The 25,686-nt window shown below is 40.4% G+C and overlaps 1 protein-coding gene and 1 long non-coding RNA gene across 5 annotated transcripts in view; one reads left to right on the plus strand and one right to left on the minus strand.

Annotated features, from left to right (window-relative positions):
- Positions 1-25,686, minus strand: part of TAP1 (transporter 1, ATP binding cassette subfamily B member) — a 682,515-nt gene that overhangs the window by 216,242 nt on the left and 440,587 nt on the right. The window lies entirely within an intron of this gene.
- LOC106504373 (uncharacterized) overlaps positions 1-25,686 on the plus strand; it is a 66,851-nt gene that overhangs the window by 23,157 nt on the left and 18,008 nt on the right. For 2 of the 4 annotated variants that reach the window (XR_014809907.1, XR_014809909.1), the window contains exon 4: positions 17,148-17,282. The exons of 1 other annotated variant lie outside the window; for it this stretch is intronic. This is a non-coding gene — a long non-coding RNA (uncharacterized LOC106504373). Of the gene's footprint in view, positions 1-17,147; positions 17,515-17,562; positions 19,811-25,686 lie in introns of those variants that run through there. One more of the 4 variants, XR_014809908.1, reaches the window with a different exon arrangement.

Consider the following 25,686-nt stretch of genomic DNA (forward strand, 5'->3'; position numbering starts at 1 on the left):
CTTTTTGGCTTCAATTTGTGTTGCTCTCCTATCCTTGGGTACAGGGATTTATTCAACATTCCTCGAATCTGTTATGTTCTTTCAGATAGTCTTTCTTCTGCTAGGATGCCCATCTCTCTTTGACATGTGTGTGATCTGAAATGCTCTCAGTTCTGGGAGTTCCTGTTGTGGCTGAGTGGTAACAAACTCGACGAGTATCCATGAGCAAGCAGGTTCGATCCCCGGCCTTGCTTCGTGAGCAGTGTTGTAGGTCGCAGGCATGGCTAGGATCTGAGTTGCTGTGGCTGTGGCTGTGGCCTAGGCCGGCAGCTGCGGCTCCGACTTGACCCCTAGCCTGGGAACTTCCATATGCCACAGGTGTGGCCCTAAAAAGACAAGGAAAAAAAAAAAAAAAAAAAAAAAAAAAAGGAATGCTCTCAGTTCTGCCCTTGTACCTCCAGGCTCTTTATGTGCACTTGTAGTGTTACTGAGTCCAAGCTCATACTGCTTGTCGCACGACAGGCCGATACATTGAGAGATGGGTTGTTAGGGCAAGGAAGAGCAGCCGCTCAGAAAGGCAGCAGACGGAGAAGATAGTGGACTAGTGTTCCAAAGGACCATCTCACCCAGGTTTGGGTGCTGGTTTCTTTCACAGAACAAAGAGGGAGAGGTGAGGAGTTAAAGTAAAAAAGATAGTAAGTTGTTGCAAGTATTTCTTGGACCCGGCCAAACTCCAGAGGGGATGCAGCCATTCCCAGGTGGTCCTGGTCAAGACATTTCCTATGAGCTGAACAAAAGCGTTTTAGCTGAAGGCTCAGGCATGGGAGGCAGGGTTCCAGGAGATGGGCTATTATGTATACTTTAAGCTATAGACAATATCCCTTTAGTGATTAACTTGTAGCAAAAGCAATAGACTACAAGGGTTAAAGTAAAAGAAACAGATGCAGAGTTTCCCCCTTGGTGCCGTGGGTTGGGAATCTGACTGCAGCGACTCTGGGCTGTGCAGAGGTGTGGGTTCCATCCCCCACCCAGCGCAGTGGGTTAAAGGATCTGACGTTGCCACAAGTGCAGTGTAGACTGCAGCTGTGGTAACTCAGATTCAATCCCTGGCCCGGGAATTTCCATATGCAGTGGGTGAGACCATAAAATGAAAAAAAAAAAAAAAAAAAAAAAAAGACAGGAAAGGAGAAGAGACAGAAAGAAGGCCATGAAGATGCGAAGACAGGAGTTGAGACCGAAATGATACCACTCGCTACAAGCCATGGCATGCCAGAGCTACCAGAAGCTGGAAGAAGCAGAGAAGGATTCTTCCCTAGAAACTTTAGAGGCAGTGGCCCTCTCTGCCTCCAGAACTGTGAGAGAACTAATTTCTCTCGTTTTAAGCCAGTAAGTTGATGGTAATTTGTTACGCAAGTTCTAGAAAACGAGTAGAGTTCCTTTATAACTTCATTACTTTTATTGACTTTGGTCTTATAACGTGTTCTTGCAGATGGACTCTGGAGAACTGAAACAGGCTGGATTTAATTACAGAAACTATCTCAAAAGCCAATTCTACAACATATGTTTATTAAAATGATAAAAGTATTGTTTTAACGTTTAGAAAGGAGTTTTTTTTTTTTTTTTTTTTTTTTGTCTTTTGTCTTTTTGTTGTTGTTGTTCTTGCTATTTCTTGGGCCGCTCCCGCGGCATATGGAGGTTCCCAGGCTAGGGGCTGAATCGGAGCTGTAGCCACCGGCCTACGCCAGAGCCACAGCAACGCGGGATCCGAGCCGCGTCTGCAACCTACACCACAGCTCACGGCAACGCCGGATCGTTAACCCACTGAGCAAGGGCAGGGACCGAACCCGCAACCTCATGGTTCCTAGTCGGATTCGTTAACCACTGCGCCACGCCGGGAACTCCTAGAAAGGAGTTTTAAAAGAATGTACAGAGTTGAAAAAAAAGGGTAGGAATTTTAGAAGACCCTTTGGTATGAAATTGTATGTAATAAAGTTCCTAATTTAGTAATTAAATCATGTGACTTTATAAACGAGTGAGTTTAGCTTTGATTATAATACTTAGATGAAATCTAAATCCATTAACAAATCACTCAAGGGCATGGTAGGTATCCTAGTGTATTAATTAAATCTACATCTACATTCAAAAGATTTAATTCAGTCATTTGAGAACATTATCTGCCTTTTTTTTTTTTTTTGTTATCAAGGTAAGAGATAGTGGCAGTCTTCTTAAATAACACCTTTCCTGAGTCCTAATATACAAGATGAATGTTTGAATGTGGGCCTGATTCATTTGGGATTAGTTCAAAATGAAGTGAAAATAGCAGCTTAAATTATTAAGGCACTTAAAATATATTATCAAATAAATCAACTTGCCCTGAATTCTTATGTTTACATAGGAAAACAAAGCAACTAAAGACGATACCCTAAGCCCACTAGATTGTCAGTACAATATTGTGAGTGTTGAGTGGATATGGTGAGTGGAATGAAAATCGTTTAAAATCCCCCTTGAAGAAGAATAAAGCAGCAGCACATTGAGAGAAGGCAAAATAAAAATGAGTAATCGGTATGTTTGTGGAAGCCGAGAGTTTAAGCTGAGTGTTAATGGTGACTTCATCTCTGACTTGGTAATGGAAATGTAGCAGCTCAAGGGCATCTTCGTAAAAATGTGCAATTTGATAATATACTTCAAAGATAAAAATCCATGGAAAACATTGACTGAGACTATATACCTTATTTTATAAGGAAAATTAACCCATGGGTATTTATAATTTGAAGTGCTTAATTGGGCATTAATCAAGTATAACAGAACACATTAGCTCTTGTTCATTTAAAATAAATACCCAGAAAGGGAACATTTGAGCACATCATCTAAAGTTTATTTGGGTGGTTCATGGGATTTGGAAACTGAGAACTAAAATTTATTATATAGGATCTTTAAACCTAATTCCTGCTTTGAATTGTGTTGGTAGACCCATGTAAGCTTTAGTCAGAGAAAGGTTATTGAATTCCCAGTTTCCAGATGAAATAGAGACGGAGAAATGGAGTGAAATCTATCTCTACATAAACAAATCATGCCCCCATTAATAACGCTTCAACCATACAGGAAAAACTAGAAGGATTTGTAAGACCTCAATCCTATTATTCAGTAAAAACAAGGAAAATGCAAATCATAATCCAGGATTTTTCTTGGATAAGCGAGAGATTATTTGCTTAAAGAGACCATTGTGTGGAAGACAAGGAGGAGAAGCAGAAGTTTTAGCAAGAACTCTAAGAGAAGGGGGAGGAGGGGTGGAGAGAGGTACATTTTCGTCTGATCACATTCAATCTAGGAATACACAGGAGAAATGGAAAACGCTAACCAAGTGATGGCATTTTTTTTGGGTCACCTTGCAGATGTCTCACCTATATTTCATTAGGATGAGGGTGAGTTAGCAGGCTGGTCTTTGGAAATTTCCCAGAGGTTGTTTCATTACCTTAGATACTTTCTAGAAATTCTTGGAGATTATCAGGCTGTCAATGGTTGAAAGAACTGATGCTATTTCATGAAATTTCCTGATGATTTGATCTCTGCTGACACAATGCTGTAGTTTGAATGTTTGCTTGTTCTAGGTGACATAGAGGGCCAGGGAATCACTCAGCTGCTGTCGAATCATCCACACCTATAGATACCCATCCTATGAAGTCAGTGCTGCCAGGGAAACCTAATTTATTCTAAAGTGCAGACCAAGTATCCACCCCATAACCATCTAGAATTTTAATATAGAATTCTCTCACTTTCAGAATCATATAAACCCTCTCATTTCTGCTCTTTACATTTCACTAGTCACTCCCTTCTTTTTCCACTTTCAAAACTGCAGAGTTTGCTGTCAGAGAGTTGAGAAAGTAAGCAGAGGAGATTCACAACGTCAGCAAATGTTTACGAAACACCTATGTGGCAGGTGATAGGATGATGCTGAGATATTGTTTTAATTCTTCAGAAAACTTCTAGAAGGCATTCCTCAAAGATTTGTGACAGAGGAGGAATGAAATCCATATCCAATCTGGCTAATTCTCTTTTTTTTTTAATTAAAAATTTTTTTTTATTATTTTATTTTATTTTTGTCTTTTTTAGGGCTGTACCCACGTCATATGGAAGCTCCCAGGTTAGGGTTCTAATCAGAGCTGCAGCTGCCAGCCTGCACCACAGCCACAGCAACATAGTGTCCAAGCCGTGTCTGCGACCTACACCACAGCTCACGGCAATGTTGGATTTTTAGCCCACTGAGCAGGGCCAGGGATCAAACCTTCTGGTCCTCATGGATGCTACTTGGGTTTGCTACCACTGAGTCATAAAGGTAACTCCCAATCTGGCTAATTCTTTTTGGTAGGGGAAAACAGTGGCAATGTCTAAAACTTATTAGATGGCTAACAGAAAGGGGATTTTTGCTCTGTTTTCCAATGTTCCAATATTGTCGTCTAACCAGTACATGTTAAAAAAAAAATCTGTCAGCCTTTAAAAAGATTTTTAAACAGCTTTATTGAGATAATGTGCATACTATAAAATTCACCTGTTTTAAGTGCACAATGATTTTTAGTAAAATTACAGCACAGCCATGAGCACAATCCATTTCTGAAGCATTTCCATCACACCAAAAAGGTCCCTACTGTTTGTTTGCCGTCGATACAGGCCTATTCTTACCCAGAGCCCCAGGTCTGCCTGATTGGTATGTTTTACTGAGGAAAGATGACTTTACAGACTGCAGATAACTCTTAAAAGGAACTCAGGGCCGGACTCCCAATGAATATGAATATTGGGCAGATATGCGTGTTTTATCAGTGCTCCAAGTATATCCAGGCTGGGTTTGTATGTGAGAGATTCCTCATTCACCCCCTGAGCAAAACACAGTTGGCTGCTCTACGTGGGCCTTATTGTCTAAATGAGGCAACAACCGGAAGCGGGCGCCTCTGTACGTGGCACGCGTGCATCTGTGTAGGAGGTGAGCACACACCCTGGGCCGGGACGCGGAGAACCGTGTGGTACCCAAAGCAGAGGACCCGATGGTATCGTGTGCGCCTGCGCAGTTTCGTGGGCGCCTGCAAACGGGTTCCCGGAAACTCCCAGCTGCAGACCTATCTGTCGGTTCTGTCCTGGCTGCGCTGCCATCTCGGACTTGAGCGTCCACCCGTGACACCCAGCGAACCCAGGCCTGGTGAGTCACCCCTCACCCCCTCTCGTCCCTGACTCAGAGCTCACAAGAAAGAAGCACCAAAATTGTCAGGCTCCTCCCCAGGGCCGCCAGGGCAGCGGCTCTATCCCTTGGCATCACCTCACACTTTCCTGTCAGCTTGTTTTGGAAAGAACGAGAATGTTCACACTTTAAAAATTTTTATGCAATTCAGCTTTCCCATCACATCATTGTTTATGAATGGGATTTGGGTTTGTTTAGTATTTCTGGCACTTCCCACTACTAACGATTTTTCCCCCACCATATTGATAATATATCGTTTGCCAAATTAATTGACTGCAGTAACACTTCACAGCCATCTGACACAGAGAATCAACATTGGTTCTTTTCTATGTTCTTGTAGTCTCAGGCTGTGATAATATTTTGGTACTGACGACTATTCATTTGTTCGTTTGTTCATTCATTCATTCTTCTACTGAATAGACTCCATTGAGAATGTCTGCTTTTTATTTTCTTCTAAGACTTGCAGCTTCCTCTGCTGATACTCCACTAGAAGACTAAGGACCCATCAAAACAGGTTTTCCAAACATAGTGAAAAAGTGCAACATTTACAACATTTACAATGTTGTTTCTGCGAATCCAACTAGGAACTATGAGGTTGTGGGTTCGATACCTGACCTTGCTCAGTGGGTTAAGGATCCAGCCTTACTGTGAGCAGCGTCCCAGACGCTGCTCTGATCCCATATTGCTTTGGCTGGGGTTTAGGTCGGCAGCTGTAGCCTGGGAACCTCCACATGCTGCTAGTGCGGACCTAAAAAGCAAATGTTTCTGGAGTTCCTTTTGTGGCTCCGTGGTAACGAACCCGACTAGCAAACATGAGGACGCAGGTTTGATCCCCACTGAGTGGGTTAAGGATCCCCTCTTGCGATGAGCTGTGGTGTAGGACACAGGCCTCACTCACATTTGGTGTTGTTGTGGCTTAGGCTCGCAGCTGCAGCTCCGATTCAAGCCCTAGCCTGGGAACTTCCATATGCCGCAGGAGTAGCCCTAAAATGAAAAAAAAAAAAGTTTTTATAGACTCCTTGCTTTTTTTTTGGTAGTTGTATAATGACCATCACAATCAAATTTAATAGCATTTCCATCCCAAACCCTCAGTGGTTTTGTTTTCTTTTGTCTGGGCTGGAGAAGTGAATAGAGAGGGAAGAAGTGAAAGAGATGGCCAGAGAGGGACCAAGCAAAGAGATGGACGGACAGGTTGACTGCATTCAGATGACAGGTTCCAGTTGTATCTAAGACGCTGATTCTAGTCCTACTCTTAGAGTTGTGAGAGGTTCCTGCATCCTTTCTATAAATTCCCTTGCATTTAATCTGGTGTCACTGGTGAGCCTCTTACTTGTAAACAGTTCACTTATCCGTGCCATATATTAGATTCCAGATATTAGTGATATCACGTGATATTTATCTTTCTCTTCCTCACTTACTTCGCTTAGTATGAGTCTCTAGTTCCATCCATGTTGCTGCAAATGACATTATTTTGTTCTTTTTTATGGCTGAGTAGTATTCCATTGTGTATATATAACACATCTTCTTAATCCATTTATCTGTCGATGGACATTTAGGTTGTTTCCATGTCTTGGTTATTGTGAATAGTGCTGCAATGAACATATGGGTGCATGTGTCTTTTTCAAGGAAAGTTTTGTCCGGATATATGCCCAAGAGTGGGATTACTGGGTCGTATAGTAGTTCTATATTTAGTTTTCTGAGTTACTTCCATACTGTTTTCCATAGTGGTTGTATTAATTTACAGTCCCACCAACAGTGTAGGAGGGTTCTCTTTTCTCCACAACTTCTCCAGCATTTGTTACTTGTTGGCTTGTTAATGATGGCCATTCTGACAGGTGAGAAGTTGTACCTCATAGTAGTTTTGATGTGCATTTCTCTAATAATCAGGGATGTTGAGAATTTTTTCATGTGCTTGTTGGCCATCTGTATATCTTCTTTGGAGAAGAAATGTCTAGTCAGGTCTTTTGCCCATTTTTTTCAATTAGGTTGTTGGTTTTTTTGCTGTTAAGTTGTTTTTTGCTGTATAAGTTGTTTGTATATTTTAGAGATTAAGCCCTTGTCAGCTGCATCATTTGAAACTATTTTCTTCCATTCTGTAGGTGTCTTTTTTTTTTTTAATGGTTTCCTTTGCTGTGCAAAAGCTTGTCAGTTTGATTAGGCCCCATTGGTTTATTTTTGCTTTTATTTCTGTTGCCTTGGGAGAGCGACCTAAGAAAACATTTGTGTGGTTGATGTCAGAGAATGTTCTGTCTGTGTTCTCTTCTAGGTATCTTGTCTTACGTTTAAGTCTTTAAGCCATTTTGAGTTTATTTTTGTGCATGGTGTGAGGGTGTGTTCTAGCTTCATTGATTTACATGCAGCTGTCCAATTTTCCCGCACCACTTATTGAAAAGACTGTCTTTTCCCCATTTTATATTCTTGCCTCCTTTGTTGAAGATTAATTGACTGTAGGTGTCTGAGTTTATTTCTATGTTCTCTGTTCTGTTCCATTGGTCTGTATGTCTGTTTTGATACCAGTACCACACTGTCTTGATTACTGTAGCTTTGAAATATTGCCTGAAGTACTGCTTGGTTTTTGTTCTTCAGGATTGCTGTGACAATTATGAGTCTTTTATGGTTCCATATAAATCTTTGGATTGTTTGTTCCAGTTCTGTGAAAAATGTCATGGGTAATTTGATAGGGATTGCATTGAATCTGTAGATTGCTTTGGGTAGTATGGCCATTTTTATGATGCTAATTCTTCCAACCCAGGAGCATGGGATATCATTCCATTTCTTTGAATCCTCTTTAATTTCCTTGATTAATATTTTATAGTCTTTCACCTCCTTGGTCAGGTTTATTCCTAGGCATTTAATTTTTTGGGGTGTGATTTTAAAAGATATTGTGTTTTTACATTCCTTTTCTAATATTTTATTTTTAGCATAGAGAAATGCAACTGATTTCTTTTTTTCTTTTTCTTTTCTTTTCTTTCTTTCTTTCTTTTTTTTTTCTTTTTGCCTTTTCTAGGGCTGCTTCTGCAGCTTATGGAGGTTCCCAGGTTAGGGGTCTAATTGGAGCTGTAGCCACTGGCCTACACCAGAGCCACAGCAATGCAGTATCTGAGCCGTGTCTGTGACCTACACCACAGCTCACGGCAATGCCAGATCCTTTACCCACTGAGCAAGGCCAGGGATCGAACCTGAAAGCTCATGGTTCCTAGAAGGATTCGTTAACCACTGAGCCATGACGGGAACTCCCTTATTTCTGAATGTTAATCTTATATCTTGCTACTTTGCTGAATTCGTTGATCAGTTTGAGTAGTTTTTGTGTGGAGTCCTTAGGGTTTTCTGTATATAGTATCGTGTCATCTGCATACAGTGAAAATTTTACCTCTTCCAATTTGGATACCTTTTATTTCTTTGGTTTGTCTGATTGCTGTGGCTAGGACTTCCAATACTCTGTTGAGTAAAAGTGGTGAGAGTAGGCATCCTTGTCTTGTTCCAGATTTTAGCCGGAAGGCTTTCACCTTGTCTCCATTAAGTATTATATTTGCTGTGGGTTTCAAGTGCCTTTGATTAACACAAATGCTAACAAGCACCAGGCCCCTAGTGGCATTTACCAGTATTATGAGAAATCCATCACTGAGATAACACTTTGTATCCCCTGGTGCTTGGTATCCCTTGGTTAACACAAATGCTAACAAGCACCAGGGGATACAAAGTGTTATCTCAGTGATGGATTTCTCATAATACCTGAAAAGGCCACTAGGGGTCTCTCACGATTCACTGAACCACTTTTCACTCTGCCTTGGAAAGCACTGAGTATTTAATGGACTTTCTTTTCATGATCTTGGGAATAGGTTATGCTAAGCAACTGTATATGAGTAAATGAGATGGATTTGACTTTACAGTGCTAAAACAGCTTTTCTGATCCCGTACAATTATGAAGATATTTTCTTAGTAATTGAAGAGTTGAAGTTTCCATTGCAAATACAGAGTTATCAGAACAGTCATCTCAGTTATTGACGGGATTGCAGTAGACACATGGGGAGCTAGAAGGCACTGTTAAAACAAGAGACTCTCTCACACAAGGTACTCATCAAGACTAAGAACAAATAATCTGTAAGAAACAGAAAACATAGATGAAAATGGAGGTGTTGCCAGTATTACTGTTGACAATATTCTCACTGGAAATACGATGAATTATTTTACTATTTTTTCTCTTCATATGGGGTTATGTGAAATTCTTAACTACTGAAGAGAGAGCCCAGTCTTTGATTTTCAAAAATATTTTGTGGATTCCTCTTAATCAGTTAGCTCCTATTGTTTGAAGCTGTACGTGTGCTCTGGACTCAAGTCCGGCTTAACTTTGTTGCCTTTTGCAGATGACTAGCTGGGTAGGTGAAAATAGGTAATGAGACTTGTTATGTGATGCTCTGGGAATCCAGTCAAACAGATTTATTTCAGTGTCATTCTGCTCAGGCTGCCATAACAAAATACTAGACGCTGAGTAGCTTACACAACATAAATGGATTTTCTCACAGTTCTGGGGGTTGGAAGTCTGAGATCAAGGTGTTGGCAGGGTTGATTTCTCCTGAGTCTCTCCTTGGCTTGTAGATGGCATCTTCTCCCTGTGTTTTCACATGCCCTTCCCTCTGTGCTGTCTGATGTCTGTATCCCAGTCTCCTCTTCCTACAAGGACAGTGGTCATTGTTAGATGAGGGCCCACTGAAGGGACCTCCTTTTATCTTAATTACTTTCAAATTCAGTTACATTCTGAGGTCCTGGGGGTAAGGACTTCCACATATGAATTTGGGGTGGGGGGGACACAGGTCAGTCCATAGTGGGCACTTAGCTACACTGCCATCTATAGGTGATAGCAGGTGGGTGATTAAAGAAAACAGGTTAGTGAAGCTGGTCATGTGATGTGCTCTGGGAGAGGAATCCTGTAGGCCAGCCCTGTCCTGTTGCTACATTAAAAAGAGAGTCAGTGACTGGAGCTGTGGTTACTCAGGCCTGGACTCAGGCTTTGAAGCTGTTTGGGATTATTGGTTTTTCTAAGATCTGGCCCTGTTTTAACTCGCAGTTTAAAATTTATTTCTTAATCCTTCCATATGTAAAAATTAATGACAAACCTAATTAATGTCATGGATTAAATGTGTGCGAGTGTGTGTGTGTGTGTGTGTGTGTGTGTGTGTGTGTGTGTGTAGAGCTTCTAAACTGAATATTTCTTGGATGTTCATTAATAAACATGATTTGGACTTGAGCGAATATGGAGTTTTCTACTAAAATACATGTAGGTAGCTATTGTGTTTCTCTTTAAACATGGTTCCTTGGAGAATTATACTCTGTGAAATACCAAAAACAGTCCACTCGGTGGAGGGACTGCTAACCATCAGCTATTAAGTAGTATTGCCTCTAGAAAAAAAAATGAAAAACAAAAAGAGAGGGCCATCTGGGATACAAGAGAATGTTTTTATGGGTCTCTACAGGATCCTTGCAGGAGTGCATGCAGTGAGAGAGAAATCCAAAGTTTTGGAAACCAAAGAACAACTTAGAAAAAACAAAAATGTTTTCTGAAAAGGAGGCAGACAAAAATCATGTAGTACTTCCCATGTGATAGACAGTTTAAAGTTGAAATAAGTTTTGTTTTTCATCGGTTTGCATATTTAATGTTTATTTACCTGTAGAAGTATTTATTTTTAAAGATTTATTTCAAGCTTTCTCAAAAATTATTCCATGCAATCTGCCATTAAAATTGCTAATGGTCTGACAGTGGATGAGTTTATACTGAGCCACCAGGCTGTGTAAGGTGACCCTGAGAAGTTATAAGAAGTGCTTTATAATCTCCAAAATCTTTAGTAGTTTTCCCTACAAAGCACATGACAAACATTTGAGGAATATAATATTTTCCATTCATTATAGAAAGACAATTTAAAGGCAATTATTAATGCAATATAGATTTTACAAATCTGCTATAAAAATGGAGCATTTACCATGTAATCAGTCATTAAATGTAGTTCTGGGAAAAAATCAGATGAGCTTGCTTATACTTGGAGGTAAAAATATTGGTTAAATGCCATTTCTTTTACATAGCACTTCTTGATTGCTTGTAGCAGTAAAGAAAGCGATTTGAACTAAAGGAAAATTAACATAGACTCTTAGAGGTTGGACTAGCTGCTTGGAAAGGCTGTGTGTACTTGTTGGCTTTCTAAGAGTACTGATGTCTCATGCTTTGGCTCATGTGCAGGGAGGAGCCATGGGTGAGGATTCATCTGTGCTCTTGGAGGGCTCTAAATTAGAACATACAATTAGTCTGTTAGCTGGTGGGCGAGGAAGGGGCCAGCCACAGCTCCCTATTGAATACTTCATCCTTAATTCTTAGACACTCCTAACTTTAACTCCTGGCCCTGGCTGCTCTAAGTATGAAAAATTCTTTCACCATCATTGCAATTCTAAGCTGGTTTTTGATTTTGTGTATTTGTGTGTGTGTGCTATTTTGCTCATGTTATAAAACAAATATGAGGCAGTTCCTTGGTGATTTAGTGGTTAGGGCTTGGCACTTTCACCACTGCTTGGGTTCAGTTCTTAGTCTCGAAACTGAGATTCCTATATCAAGCACACCACAGCCAGAAAAAAAAATAAATAAAACAGTTTTCACAAAGAGTTGTGGACATCAGTAATATATAGTGATGCCACCTGAACGACTGTCATTAAACGATACATCCAGGCATGGCCATGAGGAGGTGAGGGGTATGGGCTGCCAAGTGAGACTCTCACCTGCCAATGTCATCCTGAGCCCCCTTGCCTCCATTTCATCCTCTGCAAAACAAATATCATAATAGTGTGGCTTGCCTTGGGTGGTTGTAAGAATCGAACTGAGTAATACATGTAGGGAACTTGGAGTAGCATTTATCACACTGTGAACATGATAGAAGGGGTAGCACTGTTTGCCCAATAAAGTACCTATAATTAGCTATCCTAAAAGGATTTTTTTTGATTCATATCCTAACTATTGATGATGCCCCTGATCTCTCCTGATGGTTTTGATCAGGGCCTGTGTGGGTCTGATCCGTCTGCAGGGACTTCTGGGAGTATCTCCAGACCCAGCTGCTCCAGAGACCCAGGCTCCTTCTTCCCTCCTTCCCTTTTTCTTCTGTTCTTTCTTCATCACCAAATATTTAGGTACCAAGTGTTAGGCTGGATGCTAAGGATACATGAGTCAAGCCAAATCCTGACTTCAAGGAACTGACACTTTAGGTTGAAAAGGGGACAGAGTTTGTGGTAAGGACAACCAAAGAGACAGTTTCATTACAATCTGGTATTGCTGTACTAGAATTAAGCACAGGATTCTAGGGGGCTGCTGTGAGAGGCATCTGACCCAGAGTGGGGAAGTGGTCTAAGATGTGGGAGAAGATGATGGCCTTGGGAAAAGTTTTCTGAAGAGGTAAAATCTGAATCAGCCTGAACACTGAAACACCTTTCAGGAATTAGCAAGACATTGGTGGAAGAGGAAGAGGAATTCATGGTAGCCTGTTGGAAGGTCTAGAGGTGAGAAGTGTTTGGCATATTTGGAAGATGTAAGTGAATCCATGAGGCTAGTGAGGGATGGAGGTGGCCAACTCTTTTAGTCCATCCTAAAGAGTTTGGAATTTTCTATATAACTTAGAAGAGCCATTGGAGATTTTAAGCAGGAAAATGGAAAGAGCCAATGTGAGTTTTAGCATCCTCCTAGCACTGCGGGGAAAAGGTTTGAAGGGATTGGACATAAGGAGGCTGGTCGTGGGGATATTCTAGCAGTGCATATGGAGAATTTGAGTTCAGGCTAAGGCAGTGTCAGGTGATTCAGTGAAGTGGGTAGAATTGAGAAATGCAGTTCTCAGAGCTTGGTGGCTGCTCAGATTTGGAAAGTGAGCTAAGAGGGGACCTGCCAGGATGATAGACATTTACTGACTAAACTTGGCAGCTGAGTGGTGGTGAGGCCAGTCACTGAGATGCAGGACTAAAGGTATGGGGCTGCATAAATTCATTTCTCAGCCTTTGAATGTGAGCTGCCTGTAGAATGTTTCAGTGGAAACATCTATGGGGCTGGGAATCACAACATATGGAACAGAGAAATAGGCTTGGGAGTTTGGGCATGGCGGTGATAACTGGAGCCCTGGGAGGAGGATGTGATAGTAGGATGAGGTCACTGAGCGAGGGTAGTGAGTAAATCCAAGCACAGTTAGGAGATCTACCTTTACAGTGTGGCCAGCTCGGCACTTGGCAGGTGGGAAGGAAGGAAGTCCAGGAATTTACTGTCAAAATATCTAGGAGAATATAGGACTATCCTGGTCAAGTGACTGGAAGAGCAGCAGTAAACTTTATAGGAGCAAAGACTTTGTACGTAAACGTGGAGTAGTGACGGACAAGGTTGTGGGAGGGAAGTCACCACCCAGGGAGGCTGTGGCAGGAACTGTCTCTGGGGAGCTGGATTTTCCTTAGAGAATGCAGGTGCTGAGCACATTGGGAAGGGCTGACAGTGAAGATGAGTTTGGTTTAAATAGAATGAAATTGAGAGGTTGGGAATGATAGGTACACACTACTACATACAAAGTTGATCAATTACAAGGACCTACTATATAGCCTGGGGAAATCTATACAATACTCTGTAATAGCCTATTTGGGGGAAGGAATCTGAAAAAGACTGGATATGTATGTATATGTATGGCCAATTCACTTTGCTGTACACCTGAAACTAATACAACATTGTAAGTCACCTATACTCCAATAAAATGTCTTAAAAAAACAGAATGAAGATCTCCAGTAAACAAATACGGTTGACCCTTGAACAACATGGGGGTTTGTGTAGTCCAAAATTTGCATATAACTTTACAGCTGGCCCTCTGTACACACCTTTCTGCATCCTCAGATTCAGCCAATCTCACATGGGTGATGCTGTAGTATGTATTTGGCAAAAAAAAAGTGCCTATCAGTGGACTCAGTGCAGTTCAAACCTGTGTTGTTCAAGGGTCAACTGTAGTTGATTGTGAAGAGAATTGTGGAAAAATTGATTGTATATAACAGTGTAGAGATGACCATACAGGAAGAGGAAGGATGGTCCGAGAGGTGAGTGTTTGGCAGCGACCCAGGGTCAGCAGAGGTCTGATATGAAGGCACTTCCAGACAGCCCAGGCTGAAGACAAGGTGGGTGCATTTTGATGACAGCCTGACAGTATGAGCCTTGGTGTCCTGTCACTGCAGACTTCCCTTCCCTCCTGGCGCAGAAGCTTGGTTTAATCAAGTGTTCTTGTGACTGGATTGAATTAGACACCTCCCCTTGATTGGCAGTTGAGAGGCTTGGCAGAGTGTGACTGTGAACAGATCCATTCTGGTTCTGCCTGGTCCCCACCTGTTTAGGGATGAGAATTGTTACTTTCTATGATGCACGTAAAAGGAGGAAATCCTCGCTTTTACATCCATTGCAATCCCTGTACTTTGAATCTCTTGTGTTACCTCCGTTATTTTACGCATAAGGAAACAGATCATCGGGCGTCAGTTCTTCCGAGGCCTGGGCTGTGAGGTCGCAGAGCTGGAATGGCACCCTTGCTTATTCTCATGCATCCTGGGCAAACATACAGTATTCAAGTAAAACCTGAGTTTCTTGGATGCCTTGAGAATCACTCAAACTGTCTTAGAACACAAGTGTACAGAGCTAGAAGCTGAATTACTCAAACTTGACCTCTGGATGGTTGGAATTCTGGACCAAGCTGGGAGCCATCCTGACACTCTTGGGAATTGTCATCATTGATAAAGAGCCAAATGGCTCATGACCAGCCCATTTTTCATTCAACCGTGAATTCACAGAACATTTTTTTTTCCACTTGAAGTATAGTTGATTTACAATGTTGTGTTAATTTTTGCTGTACAGCAAAGTGATTCAGTTACACACACACACACATATATATATTCTTTTAAAATATTCTTTTCCAGTACTCAGGATACTGAATATAGTGCTATATTTCCTGCTGAATATAGTGCTATATAGTAGGACCTTGTTTTTTATCCATTCAATATGTAATAGTTTGCATCTGCTAATGTCAGACTCCCAGACCCTCCCTCCCCAACCCCCACTGAATATTTATTAAGTGCCTATTTTATTTAGGAACTACCCTAGGTACTCTGGATGTAATGATATTAACAATAATATTGATAATATTGATCACAGTTAGCATTTATTGAACAATTACTAAACTCTAGACTGTTGAAAGTGCTTCATATGTTTTAATTCATCAAATCTTCTCAGCTACCTTTGAAGTAGGTCCCATTAAAACCCCTGTTTTAGAGATGCAGATACTCATATTTTTATATGTATTGATATGCAATACTGTTTACATTATTTGCGTTTTCTACAATAAACATGTGCTAACTTTGTAAAGAGGAAAAAACAAGCAAAAGACAAGTCAGTCATTCAGTAAATAATATTAGATACAAATGCATGAGCTCAAGATTTGTGTGTCTGTCCAGGAGGAAGGAGGGTCTGGAGAAGCTTTTCCACCATGTGCATTTTATCACATAATTGGCACTTCACTAAGCCCATTAAACACCTTGTTGATTGGTCCAATAGTCCCTAACTAGAATACCAGGTACTTATAAAAACAATGCTAGGACAAAATATTTACTTGGTTGTTTTTAGATCATTGGCATATCTCATGGTAGATTGTGCTACTTATCCTATCTTTTTGTAGGAGTAAGCCTGTATTTCTAAGAAATAATGTCTACTTTTAGGTTTCTTGGGTTTATGGGCTTGAGTTCAAAGCCATAAATGATACTGGAATGAATTTTACAGCTGTTGTTTAAGTATTCTTGGAGGAGGCCTGTGTGTTCAAAAGATATGGAAACCGGAGAAGGAAAAATATTTACCTAAATATAAAATAAGAAGTGTTAAGGTGATGTGAAACTGCCGAAAATTTTAGAAAAGTTGTTCAATTTTAGGGGTTGCTTCCAACCTTGGGGAGACATGAATGAAGTAGAGCAAAGCGTTCTGTCTCTCTAATGTGTTGTCTCATCTGATATTTTGGTCTGTTCTTTGATTCAATGCATTAGACATCAATGTCAATATCATTGTTAATATTTTGAGCATTACTTTGTCATTAGTTATAAAAGCAGGGTTTTTGTTTCTTCTTAAAATACGTGATCTTGAAGTTCCCTTGTGGTGCAGTGGGTTAAGGATCTGGCATTGTCACTGCAGTGGGTCCATTCACTGCTGCATAGTGTGCATTTGATCCCTGGCTTGGGAGCTTCCATATGCCAAATGTGTGGCCCAAATGCAATACAATATAATACAATACAAATATGGTCTAAAAAGATTTCCTATGTTCCCCAGTATGGCTTAATTAAATTTACAAGTCTCAATATTTAATAGAATATATTTCTTTCTTTCTTTCTTTTCTTTCTCTTTTTTTGTAGGGCTGCACTTGTGGCATATGCAGGTTCCCCGGCTAGGGGTCAAATCGGAGCGGTAGCCGCCAGCCTACGCCAGAGCCACAGCAACGCGGGATCCGAGCTGCATCTGCAACCTACACCACAGCTCACGCAATGCTGGATCCTTAACCCAGTGAGGGAGGCCAGGGATTGAACCCGTAACCTTGTGGTCACTAGTTGGATTTGTTTTCACTGAGCCATGATGGGAACTCCAAATAGAATTTATTTCTGGTTTGTCTTTATACATGACTCACATTCTTATGGGAGTAATTTGGAGACTATATGCTCTAGGAAGTAATTAAAAGTCTCTCTGAGGTACTGAGAAACAGAAGAAAGTAGGAGATGTTAATGGAAGTTTTATCCTGATGAGTGAAGGAAAAGGGAGATAATTCATTAAGTGCAGATAGGTAATATCAATTATTTGGGGACTTCCAAGCCTGCTTACATTCTATAACATTTCTTATCTGAATATTTTTTTTTTCTTTTTGCCTTTTTCTAGGGCTTACTCATTGTTCATTACCTTGTTTCTTCTGAAGCCCTTCAAGCTGTTCTGACACGGAGGCTCATTTTCATCTAAGAAGAATATACCATCAGGGAAATCATTGTCTTACAGGCACAGAAAATGGAAATCCCATACCCCGCGGGGTGGTGGGGCTGGAGAGGAAGACAGGGAGAGTGGGGATTAAGTCAGGGATAAGAAGTGAGGGTCTGTGCTTCCTCTCCCTGGGGGAGGAGACAAGGTACAGGAAAACCTTGGGAAAGCAAATTTGCTGTTCATCTCTGGATAGACTTTGGGAAATTTCGAGCTCTCTACACTGTATTTTTTTTTTTTTTTAAGTTTTATTGGGAGTTCCCCTTATGGCTCTGTGGGTTAAAACTGCGAGGATGCGAGTTTGATCCCTGGCCTCGCTCAGTGGGTTAAGGGTCTAGTGTTGTCATGGGCTCTGGTGTAGGTCACAGATGTGGCTTGGATCCCATGTTGCTGTGTCTGAGGTGAAGGCCTGTAGTTGCGTCCCAGTCCCACCCCTAGCCTAGGAACTTCCAAATGCCGCAGCCGTTAAAAAAAAAAAAAAAAAAAAAAAAATTATTGGAGTATGGTTGACCTAAAATGTTGGGTTAATTCCCAGTGTACAACAAAGGGAATCAATTATGTATCAGTTATATATCCATGCTTTTTCAGATTCTTTTCCCGCAGAGGTTATTACAGAGCATAGAGTAGATTTCCCTGTGCTAGCTATATAGTAGGTCTTTGTTACTTGTTTATTTTATATATAGTAGCATGTAGACGTTCATCCCAACCTCCTAATCAGTGTGATGTGAGAAGGACGAGGCAGGGCAGTGCCTTAGTCTGGTTAAGGCAGAGGTCTAAGTAAATCAACCTGAGATGGTAGTCTGACAGCTTCACAAACTGAGTGTGTTGTCTCAGCCACCTGGAAGTTCCCTGTGCTCCCTGGGCCCTGCTGGCTGACACAGAGGTGCTTAAAAGAGCCAGATTATATGAGGGGGCTGCAGATAATTTGTTTTGGGGCTGTGGAGGAGCAGTTGGCTTCAGCAGCTGATGCCAGCACAGAGACCAAATGTACCGGATGGGACCAAGCACAGCTCAGCAGAATATTCTCAGTGACTAATTGACTAAGCAGTGACTAAATGACTAAGGGTGATTACAGGGGAAGGTAGCTTAACCCTCTGAAACCATAGGTTCCCTTAGGAGGGAAACCGGAAGAATGAGGAAGAGAATAATTAAAAACTCAATGAGTTTGTCTAATGAAAAAAGCCTGAGTTCCTAATAGCCCAGAGAGTCTGTTGAATCTAAAAGGACCGAAGTCCCTTGAAAGCATTTGAGATTTTTTTTATCTACTGAGTAGAAATGGAAACTTGAGACACATGACATCATCTTTGGGTTTTAAAAGTGCATTTTGTGTGTGTATATCTGAGTTAGAGTGTGCACATTTCAACTCTTGTCGTATTAGTCTGTTTGGCATTCCACACAGTAAAGGACTTATCATAAGGCAGACAAGCTGCCACGAGCCCAAATGGATGAGTTTGTAGCTTTAAACCACAAGCAATCCTTGAGAGGAGATTTACGAAATTTCCACAATTCTTCTTTATTTTTATGTCTCTGAAAATTTCCCCTCCCCTCCCCCATCGTGTGATCAAATCATGGTGCAGATTCCTCCCAGGGTATCCTGAATCCATCTTTGTAAATCCTTAAGTTTCCAGAATCTAGCAGCATCTACATTGGTTGCCTGGCTTCTCTAATGTCTGCCCAGCTCAGCAGTCCTGGATGCTGAGGTCACCTCCTACGTATCATAACCAGTATCCCAACCAGTATCAATATATCATCCATGGACCTGCCTTTCCTCTCAAAGCACGGGCTAACTTTTAGAAAAAAGTGCATGTCTGAAGACATGAGCTCATGTTCCACATCCAGTCTGGGACAGCCCCCCATGTGTTAGAGGGCTGCCTCCTGCATTCCCCACCTCACTCCTCCTTCTCCAGGGCTGACACGTCATTTGCTTTTAACAGGTGACTGGTCCTCTAGGACAAGGTTGTAAGTCCATTACTCCTTTTGCTACTCTCACTTTTGCCCCCCAGAAACAATCTTCTAAAAGTGTCTCTGGTGTCTCTGGTAGAATGTACTTCCTTGGTTCATTACAGGGTATGACTTAGTTTGGGAGCAGCTAACAGTCTGCTTTGCATTATTCAGAGTAAAGAACATTAGCTGTTGTGTCAAATCGTAGCTGTTTATTCCTCACTGCAGTCTGTAGTGGGTGGAGCTGCTCTCTTCACAGCAGTCACTCAGGTACTGTGCCTCCTTCCAGAAAAGAGACTATCTCAGAATCCTTTGGTCCCAGCCATGAAAAGAAAGGAGAGTGGGTTCAAGAGACATTTAGGGTGAGGGAATTCCCATTGTGGCACAGCAGAAATGAATACGACTAGTATCCATGAAGATGTGGGTTTGATCCCCGGCCTTGCTCAGTGGATCGGGATCTGGCGTTGCCTTCAGTTGTGGTGTAGGTGGCAGATGCAGCTCGGATCTCACCTTTCTGTGGCTGTGATGTAAGCTGGTGGCTGTAGCTCTGATTCAACCCCTAGCCTGGGAACTTTCATATGCTGCAGGTGCAGCCTAAAAAGCAAAAAAAAAAAAAAAAAAAAAAAAAAGAGGGAGAGAGGGAGAGAGAGAGACATTTAGGGTGATGCTTAGGAGTAGCATACATCAATCCCACCTGCCTGGGCGGGGGGCCCTGCCTTCTGTCTCAAGAGGTGATAAAACTTTTTAAAGAAAGTCCATGCCTAAAGAAAGGGTAGGAAATAGATGGTAATGCCTGTCTTTGGGTGAGCCTGCCACTGTCTGTCCTCTGAACACCAAAGAGCAGGGGGCTCCCCTCTGCAACACAGAACACACTCACCCTTTCCTTCAGGGGACAGGGTGGAATCCCAGGTAGTCACTGCATCTGCCCAGAGCCCAGGACCGCAGGGCTCTGTGGTCCTTTCCATCAGGTCCACCTGTGCCTCCTCTTGATCCTTTAAGCTACATGCTCACATAACAAGTCGTCCCTTTGGGTCCTTGCCGCCCCCTGCTCCCTGTACCTGATAAACAGTAGTGATCAGGACAGGATAAACTCAGTAAAGGTCTTACTGGGAAAGGGAAGGAAGGCAGGAAGACCTCAGAGTCACTGGTCATTGCCAGTGCTGGCATCTGTGCAGGAAGTTCTCCGTAAAGGCTGCCATGTGGGGTGATGAGGAAAGCTCTTGGTCTCCTGATCTCTTTTCTAGGACGAAACCTCTTATGCGGTATTTTTGGTGCCTCTTTGCTTTGCCCTCTGAATTGATTTTCCTTTTCTACATCTTCCTTGCCCATGCCTGAGATGGCTGTTTTAAGGGTGCTTGTATACCTTAAAAACCTGCCTCTTGCTAGTGAAAATTTAGGGTCCCATAGGAACTTTTAAGTCTCAATCAATTACTTTTTTTTGTCATCTGGATTTTTTTTTTTTTGGTCTTTTTGGGGCTGTACCAGCGACATATGGAGGTGCCTAGGCTAGAGGTCCAATTCCTCCAATTGCCACAGCCACAGCCACGCAGGATCCTAAGCACGCCTGCGACCTATAACACAGCTCATGGCAACGCTGGATCCTTAACCCTCTGAGTGAGGCCAGGGATGGAACCCACATCCTCTGGAAGGCTAGTTGGGTTCATTAACTGCTGAGCCATGACTGGAATTCTGTCATCTGGATTCTTGGCTGTTTAGATAACACATTTTGGTCAAAAGCTTGGTGGGCTTCTGAGCTCTTTGCTTCCAGGCCTTTTCCATCTGCCCATCACCAGATCCACAGCTCTCCTCTCTGACAATTCTCCAGCTGATTTAATTCTTTGCTTCCTTACCTGCCTTCCTTGCCACTGAATGGGTGCCCACTTGAGACTGTCTCAATTATTGTTTCTGGGTGGGGAATTCATGATTTTATTATTGTTATTTTTGACGTTGAAATTTAATGAATGGATTAAACAGTGTTAAGGTGTAGCTAAGGCCTAGCTAAGGCAAGAATTATTGAACTTACAACTTTACCAACGTAAAGGTATAGTGATGCTGGCACTGAATATTATTACAATTAAAATATTTACCATATGTAGACATAGGAAAATTAGAAATTTAGAAAAGGAAGGAATATATATGACCAGTAAAAAAAGTTAAGAAGTTACAATCTCTTGTTTTTAAAGGAATGCAAATTAAGTAGCAGCGTATTTTATTTACTTGGTTGGCAAGAGTTAAATGGTGGTACCTGGTGTTGGTATAGATGTAGGGAAATGAAAAACTCTACTCACTGCTCTCAGGGCAGAAATTATCCTAACTTTTCTGGAGGAAAAGTGTTGTTTTCACAGGGTTTAACGGGCAAAGTCTCTGACTCAGAAATTTCAGTTTAAAAAATTGCCCTTAGGAAATATTTATACAGATGCACAAAGATGTTATATAGAAAACTGTTCCTTGAAGGATTCTTTGTAACAGGAACAAATTGTAGCAATTATAAATGATTAAAATATCTCAAAGAGGTTTTATTAAATAGATTTTATTATGTTGGGATAGTAAATGTCTATTAACAATAATTGTATGGGTATTAACACACAAAGATATTTCTGGTGTATTAAGTAAAAAAAGCAAGTTTTAGGAAAATATATATGATACTTCTATGTATTTCTAAATGTGGGCACGCATTTATACATGTGTGTATGTGTGTGTATAGGAAAAATTTTAAAGCAAAAATAGCAAAATTTAAACAGTGAATATCTCTGCCCGTTCGAATTTTAAGTGATTTTGAATTATTTTTTTCCTCTGGGGCATTTTTATTTTTAATATTTCTTTTATTAGATGATCATGTATCACCCACATGACAAATTTTATGAAGAAAACAACTTACTGATTTGAAAGGCAGAAATGATGACATTGTTAACTTAAAATTTGATTTCTGATGCAGTTGGAGAATTTTCCCCAGTATTTGTTTCCATTTTTCCTTTGGTTATATTGTATGCACACTGGTTTTACGAGTTTATTATTTTAGTTTTTCCCTTTCTTGTGCAATTTAGAAGTCTTTATATATTTAAATGAATAAACTTGATTTCTCGTTACAATTGCATTTAAGTTACAAATGCAGTTGTAACCAGCTTTACAGATATAGTCTTAAGAACCTAAGTTTGTGCATCTCTCTGGCTCCATAATATAGAAGGTCCTTTCACTTACTTATCTGAAACAGCCTATCACCCCCAACAGCTACTCCAAGCCATTGAGGCTCTGCTCGAGTCAGACTGTGTCACTTCCTCTCCTTCCTCTCAGCAGATAACCTGACTACTTCATGGACTGAAACTCCTTCAGATTCCTTCCTGTTCCACTCCTCCACTCTTCCCCCTCAGTCACGTAGACCCTTATCTGCATCTCCAGGCATCCTTATCTCCATCACGCCCCCTTCAGTGGAAAGAATTCCTCTTCTATCTGGGTCCCAGATCCCATCCTCCATCACCTCCTTGGCAATCTTCCATCTGTCCGCAATCTCCCCTTTCTTCCTGTTTGTTTCTTTTTGTTGTTTCATTTTCCTCTGAATATAAGCAAGTTACAGTTCCATCTGCCTAAAATGGAAACAAAATAAACAAACCCCAAACCCTTTCTTTGAGCTTTTCTGATCACAGTGACATAAAGGAGTTGTGATCACGTTAAGCTCTCAGCATTTATCGAACACTCAAAATGGCAAGATAACAGTTTCTGGAGCTGCGTAGATGAATAAGTCACGTATCTTTGAGGCGGTTTACCACTGTCCTTCTGTGTTCTTAGAGCTCTGGGTCTGATAGACATCACTGCTTAAAAATGGAGCTTCATGCAGGTTGGGGCACCTTTCCCAAATTCTGTTGGAGAATCTTTGAATAAAGGAAGACCTGGCTAATAAATGAAGTGAAGATCCCAGATCCTCTTCCAATCTTCAGAAGAAAACTGTAGATGTCAGTTGGCTAACAGATGCCATCCTTCCTCTTTCCTTTTAAGATTCAGGAAAGAGTAGTGTAGGATTTTCACCTCCACTGCATCAGGCTTCTCTCTTTAATGAACTAAAAGGACAACAGATGATTTTCTGTGTTCTTCTTGTCTTGACTTTTCAGAGACATCCTCTGTCCCTCCTGAAACCCTTTTCTCCCCCACTGCATTTTTTGCCTCTGCCATCTCTCAGGTTGCTTTTCCCCACAGATTGTTTGTGGACTTGTCTCTGTTTTCTCTGCCCTGTTTAAGTTTCCTTGTTTCCCCGACCTGTTTTATCTTCTTCTGTGACTACTCTCACACACATTTAAAAAGTATCAAGGAAGGAGTGGATTAAAGATTGAATTAATTCACAACCTTAAGGAAACTTAGGAAAGGGGAACCTAAGTGTCATTTCCAAGATCTCATGTCTAATAAGAGCTAGAAGGATCCTGAACTTACCCTGGATTTCCTAACTCCAAATCCCATCCAAGGGCTCCTATGCAATCCTTAGTTCCTATGCAATGTTATATCAGGAGTATTTAAGTGGACACTTTCATCTTCCTCCAGTAGCTCTCCAAGCTTTTAAAAAATGTGATATTTATGATCACCTTTAGAAGTAAAATCTGCCCCCCCCCGGATGCTGTGATGATGCAAAGATAAAATTCTTTTTAAAATTAATTTTTAAAACTGAAGTATAGTTGATCTACAATGTTGTGTTGGCTTATGGTGTACAGAAAAATGATTCAGATATACCTTTTTATGCTCTTTTCTGTTATGATTTTTTACAGGATATTGAATAGAGTTCCCTGTGCTACACAGTAGGACCTTGTTGTTTATCTGTTTCATGTATAGTAGTTTGTATCTGTTAATCTCAAACTCCTAACTGATTCCTCCCCCACCCCCTTTCCCCTTTGGTAGCCATAAATTTATTTTCTATGTCTGTGTATCTGGTTCTGTTTTATAAATAACTTTATTTGTATCATATTTTAGATTCCATATATAAGTGATATCATATGGTATGTGTCCTTGTCTTTCTGACTTAGTTCACTTAGTTTGATACTCTTTAATTTCATCCGTGTTGCTACAAATGACATTATTTTATTCTTTTTTAAATGGATGAGTCCATTGTATATGTATATATCTGTATGTATCTACTACATCTTCATTATCCATTCATCTGTTGATGGACATGTAGTTTGCTTCCATGTCTTGGCTATTGTAAATAGAAATGAAATAAATAAATAAAATAAAAATAAATTAAATAAACTAAAAAATCCTGAAAGAATATGCAGTAAAAATGTAGCAGTTTGTTTTGGAACATTGTTCATGCTAATTATTTTCTTTTACTCTTTCTATTTTTATGAATTTTTGAAAAATAGTCATCAGGCGTTCCCATCGTGGCTCAGAGGAAAAAAAACCTGCATAGCATCCATGAAGATTCAGGTTCTATCCCTGGCCCCGCTCAGTGGGTTAAGGATCTGGTGTTGCCATGAGCTGTGGTGTAGGTCGCAGATGCGGCTTGGGTCCCAAGTTGCTGTGGCTGTGGTGTAGGCCAGCAGCTGTAGCTCTGATTCAACCCCTAGCCTGGGAACCTCCATATGCCATGGGTACAGCCCTAAAAAGACAAAAAAATAGTCATCAAGTATTATTTTTATAGTCAGGAGACATGCCATGAATATGAAACTTCAGTCTAAGATCAGTGGCTTCTGGTCTGAAATACTTAAAAATTTGTTAATTAATTTGTAGTCTCAATGATTATTACTAGAAGGATTAAATCTTTAAGCATTACTAAGATTGGTTTTGCTCATCTCCTTAGTCATTTTGCTGAATTTTTGCAGGATTTCTTTTTAAAATAAAAATTTTATAGGCAAATACTTTGGGTATTGCTCAGTCAGAACATTTTATTTTACCAAATTCTCAAGCTCTTAACCAAAGGATGAAATCATGATGAGATCATTAAAAAGGCAATTTGGCACTTGAGAAACCATTCGATACACTATTTAAGAAAGACTTTTATCTATGCCGATGAAATCATCATGACTAATAGTTTTAACATTGATATTATTATGTTGCTTTAAAGTCCCTATCTAATTGTAATATGTCAACATTTGTCTTAATTTATCAGGATGGGGAAAATAAAGAATGAAAGTTAAATTATTTACTCAAAGACACATACCAACATTTTAAACATCTAGAAATGGGAATCTGGTCCCTGACATTAAATTAGTGCTCTATTCATTAGAACATATTTCCCATTAATGATACCAGTTTTATTAAATAATCCTTATAGAATTAATTTATTTAAAATATGCTCTGTGAACTGTAATCAAAATTTGGCTTTATTTGTATGCTTTAGTTTGAATTTTGAAAATTACCCAAATCTTTTTTTTTTTTTTTTTTTTGGAGAGGTTGTGAAAAGGAAAATTCAAGCTATTGACAGATAGCATATAATACTAAGAAATAAATTTGAAAATCTTTGGAATAAAAATTCCATTATAAGATTTTTTTTCCAGATTTTAATTCTATAAAAATCTGGTTTTTTGAA

This window comes from Sus scrofa, chromosome 7 (genome assembly GCF_054392235.1).
Source record: "Sus scrofa isolate SSC_HxYL_T2T_F1_AM1 chromosome 7, Sscrofa_HxYL_maternal_Yorkshire_Landrace_v2.0, whole genome shotgun sequence".
Lineage (NCBI taxonomy): Eukaryota > Metazoa > Chordata > Mammalia > Artiodactyla > Suidae > Sus > Sus scrofa.